This window comes from Chrysemys picta, chromosome 5, assembly GCF_011386835.1.
Source record: "Chrysemys picta bellii isolate R12L10 chromosome 5, ASM1138683v2, whole genome shotgun sequence".
Taxonomy (NCBI): Eukaryota; Metazoa; Chordata; order Testudines; family Emydidae; genus Chrysemys; species Chrysemys picta.
Genome location: NC_088795.1, coordinates 75906672 through 75932990, shown reverse-complemented (window position 1 = coordinate 75932990; position 26319 = coordinate 75906672). Strand labels below are relative to the sequence as shown.

The 26319-nt window shown below is 43.8% G+C and overlaps 1 protein-coding gene across 18 annotated transcripts in view; it reads left to right on the top strand.

Moving 5' to 3' along the window:
* The window catches only part of GPM6A (glycoprotein M6A), a 335818-nt gene that overhangs the window by 44659 nt on the left and 264840 nt on the right, over positions 1 to 26319 (top strand). For 6 of the 18 annotated variants that reach the window (XM_065596665.1, XM_065596670.1, XM_065596664.1 and 3 more), the window contains one exon: positions 8127 to 8310. The exons of the other annotated variants lie outside the window; for them this stretch is intronic. The gene's annotated coding sequence lies outside the window, so the exon portion shown is untranslated. The remainder of the gene's footprint in view (positions 1 to 8126; positions 8311 to 26319) is intronic. 18 annotated transcript variants of the gene reach the window in all.

Here is a 26319-nt window from a genome sequence, read left to right as displayed (position 1 = left end):
TGTGAGGCTTCTGTTCTATTTGCTTGGTAAGCAGGCTACAGGCAAACAATGTGGATTTCACCTTGGCAAAAGGTAAGGTCATGCATCTAGGAACAAAAGAATGTAAGCCATGCTTACAGATTGAGGGACTCTATCCTGGGAATCAGACACTCTCTCTGAAAAGGATTTTGGCATTGTGACGGGTTCTCTGGGGTGCAGCCTGGAACTGGGGTACTGCTGAGCCCTCTCGTGTACTAACCTGGGCTCCCTCTCACACTATGGTGCTGTGACAAGCTGCAATCCTCTCCAGGTCTTGCACTTACACAGCCATCCACAGGCAGGGACGCACCCAGATGAGTTTCATGAATGCTTTTGCCAGCAACTCACGAACCAGTAATAGTGCGGCTCCAGCCAATTCCCCACAGCTCCCCAGCCTTGCACTGTCCTACCCTGGTCAGAAGCTTATTACCCAGTCCACATAGAGAGGACATGCACCAGCCCTTGTTCCTGAACAGATTTCCCTTGCACTTCAAGCAACATATGTTTTAGGTAAAAAATATAAGACAGATTTATTAACTACAGAAAGATTTGACGTGATTATAAGTGTAAGCGTACAGATCAAAGTTGATTACCTAAGAAATAAAAAGTAAAATCACAATCTGAGTTATACAGACTAGACAGGATTTGAATCAAGCATGATTCATGCAAACAGGTCACAAATCTTTCATACTCAGGCTGGAAATCCCTTCACCTTGGGACCACCTCCTCATTTCAGTCTTTTTCTCCAGACATGTTTCCAGGTGTTGAGTTGTAAGGGGACAAATAATGATGTTACTTCCCCCTTTTATAGCTTTTTCCAGCTTGCTGGAAAGATCTTTTGCTATGACATGAGTCAAGCAGCTCCATTGTGTATGCACATTGGCTGAAAGGTTTCCATTATATACAGTTCCTGGGGTAATTCTTGTGAATGTGTGTATTCCCCCTAATGGGCCATAATCCATTTCTGGGTACCTGAAAGACTAGTTGTGGGTGTTTCCAACTTCAGAAGATATTTCAGTAACACACATAGCAAAACTTCATAACTTCACGTACAATGATAGCACATACAACTTAACAGCATACTAATGTTCAACAGATTAAGACTTTTTTAAGACGATACCTTACAAGGCATACTTTGTACAAAACCTATCATAATGATATCACCATGGTAAGTATGAAGGAGCCAGGGTGTGGCTTTAGGGTGCAGCGTCTCACAGGGGTCATGTTGGATAAACATGAGCCTCCAGTGTGACGCTGTGGCCAAGAGGGTTAATGTGACCCTGGGATGTATAAACAGGGGAATATGGAGTAGGAGTAGAGAGTTTATATTACCTCTCTATTTGGCACTGATGCGACTGCTACTGGAGTAGTGTGTCCAGTTCTGTTGTCCACAGTTCAAGAAGGATGTTGATGAATTAGAGACGGTTCAGAGAAGAGCCACAAGGATGGTTAAAGGACTGGAAAACATTAATTATGGTGAAAGACTCAAGGAGCTCAAACTGCTTAGTTTAACAATGAGAAGGTTAAGAGGTAACTTGATCAGTCTATAAATACCTATGTGGGAAACAGAAATTTGATAAGAAAATAAGAATGACCATAGTGGGTCAAACCAATGGTCCGCCTAACCCAGTATCCTTTCTTCTGACAGTGGCCAGAATGCTTCAGAGGGAATGAACAGAACAGGGCAATTATTGAGTGATTCCCCCCCCCCCCCTTTGTCTTCCAGTCCCAGTTTCTGGCAGTCAGAAGTTTAGGGACACCCAGATGATGGGATTGCATCCCTGGTGTCTTGGGCAGTAGCCATTGATGGACCTATCCTCCATGAACTTATCTAATTCTTTTTTGAACCCCATTATAGTTTTGGCCTTCACAACATCCCTAGCAACATGTTCCACAGGTTGACTGTGCATTGTGTGAAGAAGTACTTTTGTTTTAAACCTGCTACCTATTTATTTCATTGGGTGACCTCTTGTTCTTGTGTTTATATGAAGGGGTAAATAACACTCCCTATTCACTTTCTCCATACCATTCATGATTTTATAGACCTCTACCAAATCCTCCCTTCATCATCTCTTTCCCAAAATGAACAGTCCTAGTCTTTAATCTCTCCTCATATGGAAGCTGTTCCATCCACTAATCACTGTTGTTTCCCTTCTCTGTACTTTTTTCAATTCAAATATCTTTTTCAATCTATCAGACAAAAGTATAACTAGATCAAACTCTTGGAAGTTGAAGCTAGACAAATTCAGGCTGAAAATAAGGTTCAGTTTTTAAACAGTGAAGATAGTTAATGATTGGAACAATAGGGACTTGCAGATGTATAAAGAGACAGATGAGGCAAAACAATGGGGAACGATGGTCACAAACAGCACCGTAGGCCCACAGTTGTAAGAGGTGGTTACACCAGATGAACGCACAATGCAGAATAAGTGACACACTCTCCAGATCCCAGAAAGGGAGGGAGATAAGGGATACTCCTCTGCTGTTTTGCTTGTCTCAGACAGGTAACAACCCCAGAAGGTTGAGACAATGGAACCTCAATACATGGAATAACCAGAACATGTGGACTTACCACCTTTTGACAGCAGTGGTGCTGATGTTTGAGGAGAGCCTCACACATCCAAGTAACAACATAGGGCACCTCAAAGACTAATTACATATTGTTAGAAATTTAGCTATTAGGTTTGTTATACATATTTGTAATTGTGCATTATATTAATGTTGAGTCTTTCAGTGATGATAAGTTTTGACTTAGAAGGGAAGATATGTTAATGACTGTGCCGTTAAGGGCTGAGATATGGTTATGGCACTGTGACGTTCTTGTTATGCACAGCCAGTTGGAACTGGACACCGAATAAAACAGATCTCTTGCAAATACCTTAATCACTAGGCAATCATTGAACACATGAAAAGTATTATAAGGCTGAGCTGTGGTCACGATTCTGGGGTACTTCTCCTGGTTTCAAAATCTGCAAAATCCCAGGCCAAAAAGAACAGTCCTCTTGTAAAAGTGACTCACAAGGAACTAGAGAGGTAATATCTTTTATTGGACTAGCTTCTGTTGGTGAGACAGACAAGCTTTTGAGCCCCACAGAACTGTCAGAATTGTTCCCAAGGCCTAAGGATTCAAGTTCTTTGTATGGATTCAGGGAAAGCACCTCATATAGTCCTGGTGGCTCTAAGATGCTGCACAGTGCAGAAAAGGCAGGCTCTGACAGAGATCATGCCGTTCGATCCAGATGAAACTTAGGCTACATCTACACTACAGGGGGGGGGTCGATTTAAGATACGCAAATTCAGCTACGTGAATAGCGTAGCTGAATTCGACGTATTGCAGCCGACTTACCCCACTGTAGGGACGGTGGCAAAATCGACCTCTGCGGCTTCCTGTCGACGGCGCTTACTCCCACCTCCGCTGGTGGAGTAAGAGCGTCGATTTGGGGATCGATAAATCGATCCCCGAGAGGTCGATTTCTACCCGCCGATTCAGGCGGGTAGTGTAGACCCAGCCTAAGTGTAGTTGGCTTTCTCAGAGCCTAGGAATCATTAAATATAGGGGTTCCTTGGATCTGGACTTTATAGGATGGTCATCTTATTCAGGCTCCCCATCAATTCCATCTGGCAAACTCCCCAGGAAATGCTGCCTGAGAATTCTTGTGGAATGGATAACAGACATTTTGTCTCTTGCACTCATGAGTTTCCTTGCTTTTGATCTATGGTTTCATTGTCCCAGTAGAATATTGCTGCTATCAGACGTATGGTCATAGCTACCCATGGGACCTCTCTTCTTCTATGGCCAATTGCATGGTGGGTTTTAAATATCAGGAGAGTCAATTCACTGTACCTGGTTTTTATTTCCCCACCTCAAAGCCCAATGGCTGCCCTTGGGAGGGTAGTTAACACCTAGGGGTATTAAGACAGCTATTCCTTACCCAGGATTAAACGGTTTAGAATGTCCAGCAGAACATTAACTAGACTCCTTCAGTAGGAATCTGTATACACATGGTCGAAGGGAGAAAAAAGGATGTGTTATAAAGAGTGATTCTTTTTCTCTGATTGTATTTGCCTCCATAGAGCCACGCTTCCCTCTCCCCTTTCTCCTCTCTGATTCAGGGGTCAGCTACACATTGGGCTTCTGGAGCTGTGGGGCAGCAAAAGGAGAGGCATATTTATATGCTAATATTCTGTAGGGGATTGTGGGCACTTGTACATGCTCAAAAATGGTTTTGAGGCTGCATCTTCTATATGGCCCTGTGAAGGCAACACATTCAGAGAGCAAGAATGTTTGTAAATAACACTAAGATATGTATCTGTATATTCTCAGAGTTGCTATAGAAACATGAGATTTTAAAGTGATTTAATGTGGATACTCAACTGAGAGAAAGAAATTGACGTTTAGGGCCTTCTGATGGCTCTCTAAGGCTACACAAGAATCTTTGACACCATCTGGACAACAATTCCACTATGCCATATGGGATCTTTCTGATACTTTTTAGTTATATTCAAGCAGTACGTACTGAATATGTAAACTATTTCAGTGCTGAGGGAAGCTGAATGGCTGCTGTTCAGGGAGAATGTCACTTACAACAGCACCTAGAGAAATTTATAACACATCATCCTATTTATTTTTCAATATACTATAAAGGTACCAGTCAATATCTGGGCATACATACAATTTGCATAAAATCCCATATTACCGAGATAGGCACTGGCATGGGCAAATTTCCAGGAGTAAAAGTTCCTTTAACCTAGCCACCAGCAGAAGCCTAAGTGAATACATACGTCCTGTAGTGTGCCCTGGAAGTTAAAAATCCTGGCCTTGGTTGCATTGACTGGGACATGGACTTAGAGGTGAGGGTCCTATGCAAACCTCCAGGTCTTTGGTGTTCAGATCTGAGGCCTGTTAGAGAGTTGTTGAACTGATTGCCATCACTAGGATGATGCCTAGGAACAAAGACACTCATGTATATATGTTTTTGTATATGAGAAAAAGGAGACAGAATGGAGGTGAATAAAATTCAAAGGGGTAAAGAGCAGGTACTGGTAGGTGTAGAGAGCTGTGAATGTAACAGGCTAAAAAAAGAGTGCAAATGTTGAAGTTAAGAAATTACTTGGCAATAAAAAAATTCATGGTACGCTTTTGTTTGCACACAACATTTTTTATATAGTATGGACTGCTAAAAACAAAAATATTGAAACTGCATTCAAGAGTGTGGTCAAAAGTAATTGGTACTTAAAGGAATATCATATGCTCTGGAGGAGAGGGAAGGAGGGACAAAAACAGCAAGAAAACAAACCCGACTAGCCAGGCACTCTAGGGCCGAATTAGGAATTGGCTTTCATGACTTTTTGCTGTCTGGAAATGTTATTACAATATATAGCGCTGGATTGTATAGCACCAAGAAGGTTGGTGGTGATTTGACATCTAACATAGTGAATGCCAGTGAAAATGAGGTAGGATCAGAGTCTAAAATAGGGAAAGAACAAGTCAGAAATTACTTAGACAAGTTAGATGTCTTCAAATCACCAGGGCCTGATGAAATCCATCCTAGAATACTCAAGGAACTGACTAAGGAGTTATCTGAGCCATTAGCAATTATCTTTGAAAAGTCATGGAAGATAGGAGACATTCCAGAAGATTGGAAAAGGGCAAATATAATGCCCATCTATAAAAAGGGAAATAAGGACAACCCGGGAAATTACAGACCAGTCAGCTTAACTTCTGTACCCGGAAAGATAATGTAGCAAATAATTAAGCAATCCATTTGCAAACACCAAGAACAAATCGTGTCAAACCAACCTGATAGCTTTCTTTGACAGGGTAACAAGCCTTGTGGACAGGGGGGAAGCGGTAGATGTGGTATATCTTGATTTTTAGTAAGGCTTTTGATACAGTCTCGCATGACCTTCTCATAAACACACTAGGGAAATACAACCTAGATGGAGCTACTATAAGGTGGGTGCATAACTGGTTGGAAAACTGTTCCCAGAGAGTAGTTTTCAGTGGTTCACAGTCAAGTTGGAAGGGCATATCAAGTGGGGTCCCACAGGGATCGGTTCTGGGTCCGGTTCTGTTCAATATCTTCATCAGTGATTTAGATAATGGCTTAGAGAGTACACTTATAAAGTTTGCTGACAGTACCAAGCTGGAAGAGGTTGCAAGTGCTTTGGAGGATAGGATTAAAATTCAAAATGATCTGGACAAACTAGAGAAATGGTCTGAAGTAAATAGGATGAAATTCAATAAGGACAAATGCAAAGTACTCCACTTAGGAAGGAGCAATCAGTTGCACACATACAAAATGGGAAATGACTGCCTAGGAAGGAGTACTGCGGAAAGGGTTCTGGGGGGGTCATAATGGATCACAAGCTAAATGAGAGTCAACAGTGTAATGCTGTTGCAAAAAAGAGCAAACATCATTCTGGGATGTATAGCAGGAGTATTGTAAGCAAGACGTGAGAAGTAATTCTTCTGCTCTACTCCACGGTGATTAGGCCTCAACTGTAGTATTGTGTCCAGTTCTGGGCACCACATTTCAGGAAAGATGTGGACAAATTGGAGAAAGTCAGAGAAGAGTAACAAAAATGATTAAAGGTCTAGAAAACATGACCTATGAGGGAAGATGGAAATAATTGGGTTTGTTTAGTCTGGAGAAGAGACGACTAAGAGGGGACATAACAGTTTTCCAGTACATAAAAGGTTGTTACAAGGAGGAGGGAGAAAAATTGTTCTTCTTAACCACTTAGGATAGGACAAGAAGCAATGGGCTTAAATTGCAGCAAGGGTGGTTTAGGTTGGACATTAGGAAAAGCTTCCTGTCAGAGTGGTTAAGCACTGGAATAAATTGCCTAGGCAGGTTGTGGAATCTCCATCATTGGGGATTTTTAAGAGCAGGTTGGACAAACACCTATCAGGGATGGTCTAGATAATACTTAGTCCTGCCTTGAGTGCAGGGGACTGGACTAGGTGACCTCTCGACGTTCCTTCCAGTTCTATGATTCTGTGATTGCTACAATACAATAATTAAAATTCAAAACTTTTAATTTTGTTGAGTAGGGTTGGAGAGAAGTGTCTTCAGAACCTGTTAATTGTTCCTCTTTGCATTGATTAATAAAGAGTTCATTTGCCTTTTCTGGACTGTGATCCCAGCCTCTGTGGGACTCTCTGCTCTTTTCCTGGCGTAGCTTTCAATTATATTCAGAAGATAACATTGTACAATCACATTATTTGTGCTTACACTTCATTGAATCTTAACAAGAGCTGTACATCCAGCAAAGTTTTTTCATTAAGCTGCAAAACGCAGGCATTTCCCTCTGGTTTTCCATAGGTTATGTTCTTGGCTGTACAAATAGTGCACATCAGTTAAAAACCATCAAATGAACATATTAAGTGATTCAACTAAATGTCTTTCACCATGTCTAGCTTTAATTTCATTATCATTTTACTCAAAATCATTCCTGATATGTCTAGGAAGATTCATGATGTTATATTTACATTTTTTCAAAATAATCTGAATCAGCATGTTTTAAAGAGAAAACAATGAGTATTGACACAGAACCCCCTACTGTAGGCTAATACAATACAGTTTTGCTCTGAAGGAAATCTCCTGCATCAAGTGTGTTCATAGAATGTGGTTGGAGGTTACAGTGATTTATCATGTTGATACATTTTCCTTGTAATTCCCTTAGGAAAATTATTTCTTATGATCAGTCTCACAACTTTTCCTATGTACACCTGCTATGTAGTTTCATTCTGGAAAAAAATATTTTTCTTGCACTTCATTATTTATTAAAGTTATAAGTGGAAAGTGTACACAAATTCACATTCTATGTAGATTGGGCAAAGTGAGACACAACACACATTAAACAGTGGGTTACATTTGCATTAGGACTTACTTTCCTTATCACTGGAAGGGCCTTCCTTGTCCTAACCTCATTCACTGGATTTACATTTTTAATTAAGATATTTGACCACATGATCTCTTTCCTGCTGTCCCTGGCTGATGTCCAGAATACAGCTCTTGACCCAGAAGAAATTCTGGTAACTGAACCACATGCACCATTAAAATTCTTATCAAGTTCATTGATATGTTTTTTTTTTTTTTAAGGAGCAGAACTATGTGTACCCACACTAGTAGGCCAAAAGACATTGTGAACATGATGTGAAAGGGTCTTCTGTGGCTGTGAAGCTTCTGTGAGCCATACCTATGAAAGCTAATTTGGTTTTTCAGGCTTCTGAGGAGCAAGTTCACACCCTCATGATTTTACTTGTAAATGGAAAACCCACTACAGGTGAGCATGCACTGTGTTAAAACTAACAGCTAGCCAGAAGTTTTATGTACTCCTAATAATACAAAGCTGAATTTTAGGACCAGAGGTGGTGGATTGGTTATTTATTTTTTTTAATCAATGTGTTCTTTGATGAGAGGGCCCAACACTGAGAGCTTGCGTGGAAATACCAATTTTGTGCATGTGCACAGTTGAATAATTAAAGTTTTAAATTTGGGGTACTCCTTATTAAACTTATTCACCATTTTCAAATATAATTTCCAAGTAGATTTTCAGCAGATAATACACACTCTAGTATACATAACAGATAGTTACTAGAGGAGATACCAAGCCAGCATGTACCTAGATGCAGAAAAGATCTTTCATAGCTTGGAGGGTTCATGAAATCCCAGCACGTAGGGTTGAAATGTAGATATTTTATGAATAGGATAGAAACCGTTTATAGAATAAGCCAGTGATCCAGGTTCAAACAAAGACATTGACTTCTTTGTGGCTACAGTGTTGGTGGTCTTTCTTTTGTAAGAGCAATATTTCTTCATGTTCCCTCCCCAGACCAACTGTTCTGCTCTTTATCTTTCTCCCCTATTGGTCTTTCTCTTGCTTTGTTTTTCTGACTCTCCCCCTTCCCTCCTGCCCGCTTTCCCCTTCTCTGCACTGTTTCCATCCTCCTTCAGTGAATCTTCCATCCAGGCAGGCAGTTGGAGACTGAGCCAGCACAGAGTCAGGGGTGGTAAGCAGGTGCAATTTGGGGAAGGATAGCATAAGTTACTTCACCACCTTTTGGGTGAGCAGCATCTCCCCCACCTCTCTTTATGCACCTAGTCAGCTAATCTGAGTGAGGAGGGGGTGGAGCCAGGTTTTCTTCCACTACTCACCCCTCTTTACTCCCTGCCTGCCCACTTGGTCATTGGGGAATAGTGGGCATGTAGCCTGTACTCCCTACCCTGTGGCTTGAGCCATACACTGAGCAGCCATTGCTCAGCCAGTTGACGAAGTAAGGAAAAGGCCTTACTCCCTGTGTGAGACAGGGCTAAACTAATCTGGCCCTTTGGTAACAGAAATTGGTTTTAATTTTCATTTAAAAAAGATAATTAAACTAGGAGTTTCAGAGGCATTCTGCACCAGCCTGATTTTATTCTAAATACTTTTTCCTTTTTTATGGACTTTTAAAAAGTCATTGTTTAGTGCAAGTATCAGTAATAAATGATGATGAAAATAACTCTGTAAGCATGATGGTATAGGCTAATGATGGGTGATCCTGAAAAAGCTTTGGGTCAGTTGGAATAGGCACGCTGAAATTTGGATGTTTATCAGAGTACTTTGGCTGCCTTATCTCCTTTTCCCCCATGACAATCCAAAAGACAATCTCTGGGTACATCCAGACTAGCCGCCAGATCGGCGGGTAGCGATCTATTCCCAAACGCGCTCCCGTCGACTTCGGAACTCCACCAGGGCGAGAGGCGGAAGCGGAGTCGACGGGGGAAGCTGCGGCCATCGATCCCGCGCCATGAGGACGGGAGGTAAGTTGAAATAAGATACGTCGACTTCAGCTACACTATTCCTGTAGCTGAAGTTGCGTATCTTACATCGACACCCCTCCCCCCCACAGTGTAGACCAACCTTCTGGTTCTCTTCCTCCCTATGGCATCCTCCCTATGGCATATTTTCCCTGATCTAGTGTCAGCAAATTCTTCGTGTGTGCAGCTTTTCTTTGGAAGAAGCAGCAGCAGTTCCAATCTGTAATGAAGACAGGCATTCTACTCCTCTCTTTCAGCAGCTGCTTCTCCTGAGGTGAGCACAAAATGATCTACTCTGGCTGGATTTCTGCTGGGATTCATTAGGTATCAGCAAGATCTGCATCAGTTTCAGATTTGTTTCAGTATCAGTGTGTTTCTCCTCTAGAAGTAGGTTTGTAAGTGGGTATTACCAACTCTCAGGGGCGTCCTTGGAATGGTTGGTTTACTGAAGCACAAAACCTTTCTTGCTCTGTGTAAGTGGAATCTTGTGGTTGAGTCTTTCTCCAGGGCGTGATTCAGATGCCTTTTCTCTTTCACACAGTTTTCAGTTACGTTAGATGCTTTAACTTCTGATCTTAAAGTCTCTCAGTGTTGGACAGCTATTAGTGACTTGAATTTTCTTTCTTTGGTGTTAAGCTAACTTCAGTGCAGACCTCTAACCTAACTGTGGAGCTGAGTGCCTTTTCCAGCCTCTAGTTCAGATTGCAGATGTGAGGAGAGCGAGCTGGTTGAGGTTGAATCCTGACAGAACAGTGGTATTGGTAGTTTGAGGAAAGCAGTTGGAATGTCTGGTATAAGTTATGTTCTCAACCAGAGGTGCTGGTTAGATCCTCAGTTATTGCTGGATGATCAGTTTCAGCAGTAGTTTGTGTAGGTTTTTTGTTTGTATTCATTTAGGAGGGGAGGGTGTAATCTTTTCCCTCTCTCTCTTGTCTGTTTCTCATTACTGTGATACATACTGTTGTCACCTCAGGACTCGATTGATGCTCCTTAGGGTTACATTAACTCCATTTGGATATTGTAGCTCATGTAGAATGCAGCAGTGGTTTGTTGAGCAGGGTATCTTGTTACAAGCATATTATACCCTCTGGTCTTTGGTTAAAGTTTAAAGTGTTGGTTTAGACAGAATTCTAAGTGGCCTGGGATCTTTCCCCTTAAATTGCCTCTCTACCCCTGTAATATGGTTGCAGTTGAGATCAATAGAATCATTTGAGGGGATGCTGCTTTGCTATAAAAGGAGAGCCAGTGGGTGTCCAAACATTTTTTTTTATTGGGACCCCTTGTAGTTTGAATTCCTACCTATGAAAAGACAATGGATGAATCCTGTTCATACAAAATAAGCTCCCATTTGAACTTTCATCCAACTCTTAAACAAAACAACTTTTTTGAGATTCTAAACTGTTTGGATAATGGTCTTCCACATCTATTTTCATGGCCAGAACCCATCGGTGTTATCAGAAATAAATGACCCCTCTTACATGCTCCCCCCCAATCATTTATCTCTGTTATCATCTTGGGAGGAGTGTGAAAGAGGAGAGGCTAGATGTCTTCTAAATCTTTTTGGTGAAGTAAAAGAGGTGGCAAATTTGATTTGTCTCCCCTCACATTGCTTTTGGAGGGCTTGTTGGGGAGGAGATGGGTTATTGTGCTTTGAGCCAACAGGAGCTTTTTATGGTTTTTGTGTTTGTTTCTAGGTAACTCCTCACTTAAAGTCGTCCTGGTTAACGTTTTTCGTTGTTACGTTGCTAATCAATTAGGGAACATGCTCGTTTAAAATTGTGCAATGCTCCCTTCTAACGTTGTTTGGCAGTCGCCTGCTTTGTTCACTGCTTGCAGGAAGAGCAGCCCATTGCAGCTAGCTGGTGAGGGCTTGGAACCAGGGTGGACTGGCAGCCCCCCTATCAGCTCCCCGCTCCCCTAAGTTCCCTGTGGAGCAGCTGCCCAGCAAGCTAGATATTGCAGCTGTCCCTCCCACCACTGCCATGCGCTGCTCCTGCCCTCTGCCTTGGAGCTGCTCCCCGAGACTCCTGCTTGCTGTGGGGGGGAGGGAGGAAGAGGGGGGCTAATGTCAGAGTGTCCCCCTCTCCCCCCTGCTCCTGCACCCTGCTTACCCCATCTTCCATAGAGCAGGGGACACACACGACAGGGCTCAGGACAGAGGGAGCTTGCTGGCAGCAGCTGAGGTCTCAGCAAGCTGATCTAATTAACAAGGCAGTGTACTTAAAGGGGAAATATGCATCTCTCTCACTCTCTCTCTCACACGCATGTGCGCGGTGTGTGTCTGTCTCTGATGCTGTCTCCCCTCCCTCCATTCCTGCTGCCTTGTAGAATGTGAGAGTTAACCCTTGAGGGCTCAGCCAATTGCTAGTTCATCATTTAGTAGTAAGACATTCTCTGGGAAATATCCCACCCTCTGACTCCTCCACCTCAACCAAGTGTCACAATCATCATCACTGTGTACCAGTATTAAATTGTTTGTGTGTATGTATGTGTATGTATATAGTGTATATATACAGTCTTTTGTCTGGTGGAAAAAAAATTCCCTGGAACCTAACCCCCTCATTTACATTAATTCTTTTTGGGAAATTGGATTCGCTTAACATCGTTTCGCTTAAAGTCACATTTTTCAGGAACGTAACTACAACGTTAAGTGAGAAGTTACTGTACAATATATTGTAGCAATCAAGTCTGAAAGTCATGAATGTATGGATTACTGTGAGAAAGTTTGAATCTGACAGCACTCAATATGGAATTCTTGACAGAGTTAGGTAGAATAGGGCAACTTCAGCAGCTGTAGGAATCCAGTATCAGTTAATAGCGCAGGAAGTGTTTGAATAGTGATAAGAACAATAAAAATATTTAAAGAACCCCAAGACTACAGACCATCTTGGAAACAGGATAGACAATGGTGTTGAGCTTTTCAAAGTGTGTCTCTATTACTAGAATTACATCCATTTTGCCTAGTTTAAGTTCCATCCACCCTTAACCTTACAGGAAAGTATGACCATGCTTATTAAACTTCACTGTAATGGAGACTTATGTATTTCTTTGGAGAGCCTCCTGCAGTTCTCATTAGTAGGGTCACCCCATCTATTGGTCTATTTTCCTTCCTCTCCAAATCCCTTTTCAAAGATTCAGGAGCTACTCTCTCTCCCTTCCTCTATTATCACTCCTATGCCTATTACACTTCAGCATGGAGAATACCTGACATAAGCCAGGCAACAGTCTAACTAGTATTATCTTGTAATGTCTGTCATTGTAGCATCTGACTGCTGAGGAAGAATACCTGAGCACAATTTACTACTGTAAGCCACTTGCTGACACCTGGCAGCAGGTTGAAGGGCTCACAGTGAGAACTGGCCACAGTAGAGGAGATGATAGGCAAGTTGGGACTTACAACCTACCTTGGGACTTATATGGCCCTTTTTTCCCTTGCAACACCTCTGTGAGGTAGAGCTGTACCAGTATCCCTATCTTACAGGTGGGGACACCAAAGGATGGAGAGATGAAGTGATGGAAAGAATCCTTCAGAGCAAAGAACTGAATGCAGATCTCCCTCAGTGCCAGCTGGTGCCTTAACCACAAGACAGTCATTACAGGCAGAAGTCCTGATTTGATAGTGTCTTCTAGTGATCACAGACCTTCCCTCAGCCATGTCACCCATGGTGCTCCCTAGATTCCTGGAACTTAGCTATTGACCACATGTCCAGCCATCTAAGGACAGGCCAGTTTTCAAAAGACTTAGAAATTCTAAGAAGTAGGAATTCTATTTGCCATTTTTTTACTTTATTTTTGACAATGTTAGCAATGAATATCTCACTGTTAGAGTGAGATACTACTACAAAAGCTACAGTTTGAAGCTTTCAGGTGGCACCCATCATTGCTGTCTAGTTTAGCAGCACATGAGATAACAATTCACATCCGAATTGAAGCAGGGGAAAAAGGTAACAGTAATTGCAATGGTTCAATTATAAAATCTAATTTCTCATGAGGTGCCAGATATAGAAACAAATACGCTACATCTTTGGAAAGACTGGAATACTAGCTTTTCAGTGGTGTATGATATTTGTTTCTAGCCCAGATAGTTTGCAAGATATCATACCATAAGGGTCACTGGACCTGCAGTCTAGGAATTCACTTCTGCTACTGGTTAGTGTAGGGCTAAATTTCTCACCTTGTGAATCAGTGTAACTTTCATTGATGTATGAATATGAACAAGACTCTAAAATGTGTGCTGCTGTGGCATAAATTGGTATGCAGGAAGGCAGAAAGGTGGTAGCTGTCTTATAATTGCTTACGCTAGGTATGCCTTTTCAAATTTTTCCTTGACCTATTAGCAACAGGATTCAGTGCCATAATTTCATGTATCTAAATGTTTCTTGCATCCAGCTGTGGCCACTGATTTGCATACTGAATTTGATGTTAAGTAGAATGAGAGAGATGACTTAATGGATCTTGAAAATGTTTACTGCTATTGGAACCATTCTGCTGTCTTCATTACCAAGAGTAGGTTCTGCCTGAATTATTGCTCTTCTTGTGTGCCAAATGATTGGGTTTTTCTAAAGCAAAGACTGCATTAAAATACCAGTCTACACCAGCTGTTTCTCTACCAGAGATAAATTAAGAACACCCATTATATGAGATACTGTTAGAATTCTCCTCCACTCTCATTCATGTAAAGATAGGTTGCTTCAGTTTCTCTAAAACATAATAGTCTTTCCTCATAACATTGCTTGTTGGGGATTTCTTAGAAGAGTTGTATGTAGTTTGGGAAGATATGAAGAGTCCGGGGAAAACTGGCTTCAGCAGTTTAATGGCAGAATAAGAACTATAAGTGCACCTCTCACTTGAAAGTATTCTAGAGTGTACTTATGAAAGCAAATTTCTCCTACTTAACAAAATAAATAAAAAAACACAGATAAATTAACGTCTGTGGATTTTAAGTGATTATTTTTATAGGTCAGAATGAATATATAAAGAACTGAAATGATAGCCGATGTGTTAGTTTGATTTGCTGTATGAAATTGTCTGATCAGTAAGAACCTACCTGTATTGTGGTGCAAAAAGTAAAAATGTTTGCATTTATGGTGTCAGAATTCATGGGTATTGCATTTCCCTGATGCTGCCTTGCTTCCAGCTGTTGCCCCATTTAAGGCAGAGCTTCGTATCTGATGAACCTGTCTGCAACCCTTCCATGCAAGAAGAAACAAAGACAAGCCCTCCCAATTGCTGAATCTGCCTGCAGCTGCCTCGCTTCCACTTAGGGTGACCAGATAGCAAGTGTGAAAAATTGGGACAGGGAGTGTGTGTGTGGGGGGGGGTAATAGGAGCCTATATAAGAAAAAGATCCCAAAATCGGGACTGTCCCTATAAAATCGGGACATCTGGTCACCCTACTTCCGCTCCCCCTCCCCCCATCTCCTGGTCGCGGAAGCAGCTAACCCATAATACCTCAACAAGTGCTCTGAATAAGCCCTTCTCCATTTGTCCAGCTAACCCAAACACCTAATCCAATTTAAAGATGAATTTGTAATAATACTGATAAGAGATTTTCTCCAGCTGTCCAACATGGTATCTGGAGCAATCCCTGTGCCAGCTTCCCTCATAAAAATAAACAATACCGGAGCCATTTCCATCTTCCAGCTGACAAACCCACCTTCAGTTCTCACAAATAGCTTTACTCTCTCAGCTGTTGAATCCTTCTAAACCCTGTGCTGTAGACATATGCAGCCCAAATTCCAGCTTCCAAATCCTCTCGTTATCAGAGAGAGACTTAATTGCCACCAGTTCAGAGTCATTGCTATAGAATATTCTGTCTAGAGGTCGTCTTCTGTCTTATCTCTAGGGACATCCATCTTGGGCAGCCAACTTGTTTTTCCTAATATGTGAAGGTCTAACAACTCATTCCTTTCTGTTCTTTCTCTGGCTGTTGGGAGTTGAACTGAAACCTCTGAAGTAGAACAACATGTACTTAAATGTTCTTTTAATCTCATCTTGGGGCTTTAAGTCCCCACTAAAATAAACAAACAAAACACCTCCAACCCCAAGGAAAACTATTTTTTTTTACTTCCGTATGTTTGTTTAAAAATCAGCTTATTTTATTTTTTTATTGAGTAAGTTTTAAATTAACTTCCCTGCTCGTCTGAGAGAATTTGATAGTTATAGTTAATATAGCCATTTTATGAGGGTTGACATTTTGATTTATTATATGACTTTTATTGCTTTATCACTGAGGCTGAAAATACCAGACCCTTTGTGGTTATTTATTAACAGATCCCAAAGCCATTGACTTAGACAGTTTCAGTCTGTTTTAGTACCTTGATTAATTTGGGATTTATATGGCACTTTTGTTTTTATTCAGTGTATCAAATGTAATTTAAGAAATTAAACTAATTTTGCCACAATAAAACTGGGATAGCAGAGTGACTTGTTTAGAATGAAAATGCTTATACTTCCAGCTCTGAAAAAAAGAGAACCTACAATCTTATGTAAAACTATGGAAGGCAATCTTACATTACCATGTGAGAAAATATGATAATAGGGATTCCTCCTTCTTGTATTTTCCCCATTTAAACATTGTAAAGCACTGAAACTCACCCCAGTTACACTAGCACAGCTACACTAGCATTTTAAGCAGCTTTTTATTCCAAAAGAGGCGATGTCTCCCATTGTAGAATCTTAATATGTAAATTGGGGCTTTTTCTCATGGTATGCTGACATGTAAAATAATAATAAAGGCCACAGTCCTGTAAATTTGTATGCATAGGTGCAGTATCCTCCCACACATTAGCTTGTAGGATTACTATGATCCCCATTTTACAGACGGGAACTAAGACACAGAGATAAAGTGACTTGGCCCAGGTCCCACAGGAAGTCTATGGCAGAGCAGAAACTGATTACCTGAGTCTCAATCCAGTGTTTTAACCACAAGCTAGTGGTTTTTAGTCACAGTGGTCCATAAAGTCATCAATATCCTTCCACAAGAAAGTAAAAACTTTGCAAAATAACTTAAAAGTTAATGCTCTTGTCCTCTGGAATATACTTTCTAGAAGTGTTACAGGCAAAGAGAGGAAATTAAAGTGAATATGAGACAGTAGATTACAGCATTAACTATGTGATTTTTCTTGCTCACTCCAGACTGGCTACCACTAGTCAGTTTAACAGTAGAAGATGACTCTCCCATTCGTTCTTCCCTGGGACAGCCATACTACGGAACTGGTCATGTTTAGTATACTAGAGTTTTATAAGTGTGATGCTGACAGACGAGCTCAGGCCAGAGCCACAGGCCAATTCACTTGTGTGTTAATAGAGATCAAAGGAGATATTGATTGTATTGTATCTGTAGACTGTTGTTTACTATTATATTACATTTATTTTATGCACGCCCAGTAATTAAATAACCCTAGATCAAAGTGTGTGTTAATGTAAGAGTGTATTCAGGAGTTAGAACTTCAGGAAAACTAATGGAATGTTACTTGTATTGTTCTCACTTATCTATTCCTATTATAATGTAATGGCAGGTATTTACATTATGTATATCCCTGTGACTAAATAATTAATCGAATGAAAATGAATGAGTGCTAAATTCAAAACAATGGACCATTGTGTGGGTACAGACACATGTCAGATTGTTGTCTGTGAAAAGAAGCTATAAGTACTGATTCAAAGAGAGATCCTGTATCTCTGGATTGTTTGGATTCTATTGTGTAGAATAGCTGAACAAGAAGACTGAGATCTCCATAGTTACTCTGGGTAGCCCTGAAAAGACTTTTGGGAAACTGGCAGGTTACTACATCTCTGCTCTCATTTTGGATTTACAAACTTTGACTCAGCTGTTATTATATTTTGCCTACTTTAACATCTCAATAACTTTCATTTTTTTCTTAGCTAATAAACCTACAGTTAGTTTACTATAGAATTGGCTGTCTTTGGTGTAAAATCTGGAGTATCAATTGATTTGGGCTAAGTGACTGGTCTCTTGGAACTGGGAGAAACCTGATGTGGTGTGATTTTTGGTTTTAATAACCTTTTATCCCAAAGTTCAGCTTGTCTGGGTGACAAGATAGACTGTCTGTGACTCCATGGTAAGACTGGTACAGTGATACAGGAGTTAACATTTGTTACCGACTTGGTGAAATGCAATTATAGAACACACCACAGTTTGGGGTATCTGTCCTTGTTTTCTGACAGTTTGCTCTGAGTTGGTCACTCAGAGTGGTGAGCCACTCCAGACAGTGTGCCAATAAGTTCAAAGACATTGGTAATACATTTATTTTTATATAGATATTTTCTCTTTTCAGAGATGGAAAAGCAGCTAGGCCTGAACATACTCTGCACTGAATTACTTCCTCCCTACCATTTAAACACAACAAAACAAAAAAAAACACAGACCAGCCAAACAACTAAAACACCCCGAATCCATATTAGTTACTGAAGAAGTAATATTTGTATCCATTGTATGATATAACCATTACTTCATGTGCAGTGATGAGCTCCCAAAATCCTACCCTCCTACCGGGTCCTCGGCGGCACTTCGTCGGCAGGGAGGTCTTCACTCACTCCGGGTTTTCGGCGGCATTTCGGTGGCAGGTCCTTCACCCGGAGCGAGTGAAGGACCCGCCGCCGAAGACCTGGTAGGGAATCGCACAGTGAGTACAAGTCCCACGTGCCTTTCTCCCCCCCCGCCACCCACCCATCCGACCCCAACCCACGTCCTGCCCCCCGACTACCCCCCTCAGAACCCGCGACCCATCAACCCCCCCCGTCCTTGTCCCCTGACCACCCCCTCCCAAGACCCCGCACCCTAACTGCTCCCTAGGACCCCACCCTCTACCCAACTTGCCCCACTCCCTGTCCCCTGACTGCACCAACCCCATCCACCACCACCACCACCCTGACAAACCCCCAGGACTCCCACGCCTACCCAACCCCCGTTTCCCGTCCCCTGACCGCCCCCACCCCCAGAACCTCCGCCCCCTCCAACCGCTCCCTACCCCTTATCCAACCCCTCCTCCCAGCCCCAGCCCGGCCCCCTTACCATGTTGCTGTGTAAGGATGCCGCGCAGCCGCTGGAGTTTGCAGCTCCACCCCCTTACCCAGAGGTGAAAGTAAGCCAGTGCGCTGTACAGGGTGGCCCGGCTTCCCCAGGGGGCAATTTAAAGGGCCTGGGGCTCCCAGCAGGGGCTGGAGCCCCAGGCCCTTTAAATTGCCACCAGAGCCCCACTGGTGGAGCCCTGGGGTAGCGGCAGCGGGGCTCTGGGGGCTATTTTAAGAAGTCCTGGGCTCCCGCTGCTTCTACTGCCTTGGCCCTTTAAATAGCCGCCCGAGCCCCGCCACCACTACTCCAGGGCTCGGGCAGCTATTTAAAGGGCTGGGGTGGTAGAAGCAGGGGAGCCCCGGGCCCTTTAAACAGCCCCTGGAGCCCTGGGGTAGCAGGGCACTCCAGGGGCTATTTAAAGGGCTGAGGCTCCAGCTACCTCTGCCGCCACGGTCTTTAAGTAGCTGCTGGAGCCCCGCCGCTTCCCCAGGGCTCCGGGGGCTCTGTGAGGGTGGGAGGGGAGTGGGAGAGGGGCCGGGGGAGCCTCCCCAGCTGAGAGCTCAGGCGGGCCAGACAGGATAGTCCCCTGGGCTGAATGTGGCCCACGGACTGGAGTTTGCCCACCCGCCCACCCCTTTAGGAACCGGTTCTACACCAGCTTCTAAATTTATCAGTCGGTTCTTGCGAACCTGTGTGAACTGGCTCCAGCTCACCACTGTTCACGTGAGAGCATTTTGCACTTAGGCTTTCTTTAGGAAGAAAGGAAGGAATGAACTATCAAGACCACAAAAGCTTACAGCTTAGGTTGCAGACATACTTGTCTTTTATATATTTATTGTCTGATAATAAAAACATTCCTTGATAGTCTCTCTCCAGGTCAGATTTTGCAGGAATATTGATAGCTAATACTTCAGGTAAAAATCCCCATTTGTGTGCGCCTGCAGACAACCTGAAGACCAATATCCCATGGCTGTCTTTCCCGTACATTTTGTGCATCAGAGCAGACTTAGAGGAATCATTAAGCCCGTACGCCTCTGTGATTCTCCTAAGGCATCATGCTTCGGGACTTGGATTTTTAGTTAACCTCCTTGATTGCCAAATTGAGCCTCGCTCTCATTCACCTTAGACAGACACAGAATGTCCTTTTATGAGGACCATAAGAATTGCCACACTGGATCAGATCTAAACTCTGTCTAGTTCAGTATCCTGACAATAACCATACCACATGCTTTGGATGAAGGTGCAGAACCCCACAGTAGACAGATGTGGGATAATCTGCCCCTCACATTGCTTCTCCTCCTTGTCTCTTGTAGTTAGAGATTGTCTTAAACCCTGAAGCATAAAGTTTAATATTTCTTCCAAAACTTTTGTTGTCATCAGTTATAACTCTGGATATTCCTGATATTTGTATAACTGTCCAGTACCTTTTTGAATGTTGTTCATTTATGGGCCTCAGAGACTTCTTGTGACAAAGAATTCCATGGTCTAAACTGAAAGCCTTTCATCCTGGATTGCAGATGTATGTGAATTGCTTTGCTTTTGTCTGCATAACCTTTAAAAGTCCATTTCAAATATTTATTTTTCATAGTTGGAAGTTCCTTCTGTAAGCATCCCGGTCTCTTTAGAAAACAAAAATTCATTGTGATTCATTCAGCTTACTTTGACCAAACTAATGCCAGCTGTATCCAGTGCAGCATATGAATTGCATTGGTTTCAACAAACACCATTTTTCTACTTATTTAACTTTCCAACCTACTCTCCTCAGTACTTGTAACAGTACTTGTATTGTTTAAGAAATTACAGAAGCCTGTGCAAATGTATGTGCAATAAATATAATTTATAGAACAGTATTAAAAATGGTAGATTGTTGATACTCACTTTCTGTTTTTACATGACAATCTATTTAGATTGTGAAATACACTTTAAATGTGCATTGTGAAAGTTTAACTGATAAGCACCACCCTTTTCCACACATTTGTTGAGTCTTTATTATGTTTTAAGAGCAGTGCAACTCTTGGAATGCTATGTCATGAAGCAGACAAAGAAGTTGCTTAATATTTTACTATTTGTTCAATAATATCTAGTATTCTATTATAAGAAGATTAAATCCAAAGATAATGTTAAGGGCTTCATAACTGCAACATCCACTGGCAAAAAACAGAATGATCCCTCAATTATTTTTTCTGTACTCTTATCATTTATATGATCAGCTAATTGACTTATAAAACAAACACATTTACTCTTAAGATTAGCCTTTTCCTATTATTAAGAAATCATGCTTATTCCAGAATAGAGAGACTTCAGCCATTAAAGGAACTTAAAAATTCCACTTTTCTGAAGACTTTAACCTACTATTCCTTTTAGTAGCTCCTAAAGTTAATATAAATGAAAGAGATTAGTGAACAAATATTTGTCTGTGTCTTTGTTTATTTGACCACACTGTATATGCAGTTTCACTGTTTTCCTAATATAAGTTAATTAAGGCCTCATCCTGCTAATATTTAGGCAGGTGAGTAACTTTACCTAAGTGAGTAGCTCCATCTTGCAGGATCAGGCCATTAGTTAGTTACTCTTGCTATTGTGTGTGAGTCTTTCCTTGCTGCAATAGGAGAGAGGAAAACATTTAAGAACATACAAAAATATGATAGTAAAAACATAAGAATTGGACCAAAGAGTAGGTATCCCACATCAGAGACTATTTTTCCTTTTTTCATTGACTAGATTTCACATTGACAGTATCTCTAAGTATTTTATTGTGTGAGGTTCTTTGGCCTGTGTTATGCAGCTTTTCAGACTAGATGATCATAATGATCCCTTGTTTTAAAATCTATTAAAGCTGTTTACATGATCAAGGAAAGTGTTGGGCACCCTAGAACTATTGTAGAATGGCAGTGCTTAAAACCCCCCTCCCCGAAAGACAAAAGTTTTGCCATGGCAAGTGGCAGTGTAAACAGGTTGTCGGCAGGCGTGCACTCTTGTTGACAACGCAAACCCCGCTCGTAGGGGGGGTGGAAGTATTTTGTCAGCAAAAGTGCTGAAAAACAGTGTTTATGCTGCCTGACTTTTAGCGACACGGCCGTGTTGCTAAAAGCTGAGTAGTGTAGACAAAGTCTAACTTGAGAAGAGTAACTTTTGTATGTAACTTGCATTAACTTTTCAGTGAAGATAAAGTTAAGGCCAGCTAATTATTTTGAGTTCCAGTAACGAAGACAACCAGACAAGACCTGTGTAGCAGTTGGACACAAAGAACTTAATTCAGCAGAATACAGTTGCAGATTGTTGTGAGGTAAAAAATGAGTGGGACAGTGTCAGGGAGAGACGGCAGATATTTGATCCTGCCCTGAGTTTGCTGCTATGTGGCCAATTTGTCGGTAATGACCAGTAGCAGGAATAAGGCCCAGATACTGAGCAAGTAGTTTAGGACCTCATTAGCATGATAAAGATCAAGCCTAAGCTCTTGTCTCCCCTGTTCTCTGCCTTTCCCGCCCCCCTTTAAAAAACAAACAAACAAACAAAAACCTCTGCAAGCTTAGGAGTAATTCAGTGGGTAGGCAGGTGGCTTGAAATTTGCTGTTGAAATAGGCTTTGTCTACATTTGAAAGGTATATTGGTATAGCTATATTAGGGCATGTCTACACTGGCAGAGTTATAGCGCTGCTCAGACGGCACTGAAGGGAAATCACTGTTGTGTGTTCACACTGTCAGCTGCCCGCGCAATAGCGTGCTCACATTTATGACACTTGCAGTGGTATTCGGAGCATTGCACTCTGGGAAGCTATCCCACAGAGCATTTCTTCCTCTTCTGCCACTAAGGGTTGTGGGAAGACGGAGGGGGTTGCGGGGCATCCTGGGTCCTGTCCCAATGCCCCGTGATGCATTGCTTCGCATCCCAGCAATCCCTGTGATTCTGTCTGCATTTGGTGCCATCTTTCAACGGTTTGTGTATTGCGCGCTCTGCCTCTTCAGACTGCTACCGATCAATCGCTAACCAGTTCAGAGTGGGAAAGTCGACCATTGGACTTGTGTTGATGGAAGTGTTCGGGACCATTAATCGCATACTGCTTTGAAAGACCGTGATTCTAGGCAACGTGCGTGACATTGTGGATGGCTTTGCCCAAATGGGATTCCCTAACTGCGGAGGGGCGATAGATGGGACACACATTCCAATTCTAGCACCAGACCAGCTAGCCACTGAGTACATTAATCGCAAGAGGTGGTTCTCAATGGTTCTCCAGGCGCTTGTGGATCACCGTGGGCATTTCACAGACATTAACGCAGGCTGATCCGGAAAGGTGCATGATGCATGCATCTTTTGGAACAGTGGCCTGTTCAGGAAGCTGCAAGCATGGACTTTCTTCCCAGACCAGAAGATCACCATAGGGGAAGTTGAAATGCCCATTGTGATCCTGGGAGACCTGCCAACCCCCTAATGCTGTGACTTATGAAGCTATTCACGGGGAACCTTGACAGCAGCAAGGAGCGGCTCAACAACAGGCTGAGTGTGTGCAGAATGACTGTTGAGTGTGCTTTTTGGCTGTTTATAAGCCTGCTGGCGCTGCCTCTACGGGTAGCTGGACCTGGCCGATGACAATATTCCTATGCTTATAGCCGCGTGCTGTATGCTCCATAATATTTGTGAAGGGAAGAGTGAAAGCTTGACTCAGGGCTGGACTGCAGAGGCTCAGCGCCTAGAGGCTGAATTTGAACAGCCAGAGACCAGGGCTATTAGAGGGGCGCAGCGCAGGGCCATAAGGATCAGGGATGCCTTGAGGCAGCAATTTGAAGCTGAAAGCCAGTAATATTTGTTGCTATGCTTGGGAGTGCAGTGCTTGTAATGCTAGGATGTAATGCAAACGATGCAATATGAAGGTTTAACATAAGTGTCTGCTGCTTTGCAGAGCTCTTTGTTTTCAATTAAAAGAATAAAGATTGCTTTCAAACCAACACCATTCTTTTATTAAAAAACAACAACTGGAGGAGAGAGTCAAACAGAAAAAAAAAACATCAGCAGTGAGGGGGTTGGGAGAAGCAAAGGTCAGGAGAAGGTGGTGTCTGGGATGGCTAAAAATTTGTGTATGTCCAGGGATCATATCCAATCTTCTCCTTTTGGAGTACAATGCAGTGGGTACTGTATGTACTTCAGCAGGGCCAAACTGCAGAGGGGATGGGTGTTGAGTGCAGTGGGTAGTGGGAGTCTGCAGTGCTAGATTGTGAGGGGGAGGAGTTGAGCCAGGAGATTGATAAGAGAGTGTTGGTGGTGTCTGGGGGGCACATGGGAAAGAGTTTTGTGACAGTGGCTGCTGGGGAGGGCAGGCTCTGAGGTGCTCAGTTTGCAGTGCTAGTATCGCCTGGAGTGTGTCTGCTTGGTGCTCTATAACGTTTAAGAGCCGCTCCGTGGCTTCATTCTGGCATGCCGCATTCTCCTTTCGGTCCCTCTTCTCACTGTCCCACTGCTCCTTCAATTCCTGCTTCTCAGCCATGGAGTGCATCATAACATCACACAGAAAGTCCTCCTTAGTTAGGGTTACCATATCTAATAAATAAAAAAAGAGGACCCTCCATGGGCCCTGGCCCCGCCCATTTGCCCACCTTAGCCCCGCCCCAACACCGCCCCTTCCCCGCCCTAACTCCGCCCCTCCTCCCTCCCACTCCCAGCCACGGGGAAAGGGCTGACCCAGCGCTACCGGCTTCACGGTTTGCCGGGCAGCCCCCAGACCCTGCGCCCCGGCCGGCGCTTCCCCAGCGCAGCTGGAGCCCGGGAGGGGAAGCGCCCAGCCGGGGGCGCAGGGTCTGGAGGCTGCCCGGCAAACCATGAAGCCAGTAGCGCTCGGGCTTTGGGCAGCCCCTATGCCTCCGGACCCTGCGCCCCAGCCGGGCACTTCCCCTCCCGGGCTCCAGTGGCACAGGGTCCGGAGGCACGGGGGCTGCCCGAAGCCGGTAGCGCTCGGGCAGCCCGGCTCTTAAACAGAGCTGAGCTGCCCGAGCGCTACCGGCTTCGGGCAGCCCCCCCTGCCTCCGGACCCCGAGCCGCGGGCCAGGCACTTCCCTTCCCGGGCTCCAGCTGAGCTGCTCCGCTCCTCCCCTCTCAGACTTTAAAAGCCGAGCTGCCCGAGCCAGCGCTACTGGCTTCGGGCAGCCCCCCTTGCCTCCGGACCCCGAGCCGCCGGAGCAGAGCAGCTGGAGCCGGGGAGGAGAAGTGCCTGGCCGGCGGCTCGGGGCCCGGAGGCAGGGGGGGCTGCCCGAAGCCGGTAGTGCTGGCTCGGGCAGCTCGGCTTTTAAAGTCTGAGAGGGGAGGAGTGGAGCAGCTCAGCTGGAGCCCGGGAAGGGAAGTGCCTGGCCCGTGGCTCGGGGTCCGGAGGCAGGGGGCGCTGCCCGCAGCCAGTAGCGCTGGCTCGGGCAGCTCGGCTCTTAAAGTCTGAGAGGGGAGGAGCGGAGCAGAGCAGCCGCGGGAGGGGAAGTGCCCAGCCGGCATTTTCCCGGACATGTTTGGCTTTTCGGCAATTCCCCCCGGATGGGGGTTTGATTGCCGAAAAGCAGGACATGTCCCGGAAAAACCGGACGTATGGTAACTCTACCTTAGTTCCTCTTGTCCACTTTCTAATTCTGCGCAGCTGTTCAGCCGCCAATAACAAAGAGGGAGGCTGGGCTCCCAAGGTCATCTCTGTACATTTTACAGAAGCAGTATTGTTTGCAACACACAGAACACTGATTCAGTGATCTAAATCACTGAATCATAATTCTCACACCTATCACTAACTGGCTGACCCCAGGCAAGCACTCATGAGCCACAAGACCCCCAAAATGGTGAGTAACAGCAGGGGCAGGGGAAATCAGTGTTCCAGGACCATACTGGGGTCATCTCTGAGTATTGATTCCAGCTCTTTGTAGAACCGGCTGCTCGTGGGCGCAGCAGCGGAGCAGCGGTTTGCCTCCCGCACCTTGTGGTAGGCGTTCTGCAGCTCCTTCACTTTGACCCGGCACTGCAGTGTGTCCTGGTCATGGCCCCTTTCTGTCATGTATCGTGAAATCTGTCTGTAGGTATCATAATTCCTATGGCTGAGTGCAGCAGGGACTGGACACCCTCCTCTTCCCCAAATGCTGATGAGGTCCAGCAGCTCTGCATTGCTCCAAGCTGGGGATCGCCTGGTGTGTGGAGCAGGTATGATCACCTGGAAAGATATATGCTGAGACCACTGCATGCATCACTGAGCAAACAAGAAGGGGATTTTTAAAATTCCCAAGGAATTTAAGGGGTGGGATGACGGTTGCTCACCTGAGGGCAGGGCAGTAGAGTTCAAACTGATGACTAGAGAGGTGAGAACAGGCATTATGGGATACCTCCCGGAGGGCAATCCAAGTGCTGTAATTGACCACGGTGTCTACACTGGCACCGCAGTGCTGTAGCCCCAGCGCAGAAAGCTGTACGCCTCTCGTCGGGGTGTTTTTTACAGTGCTGCA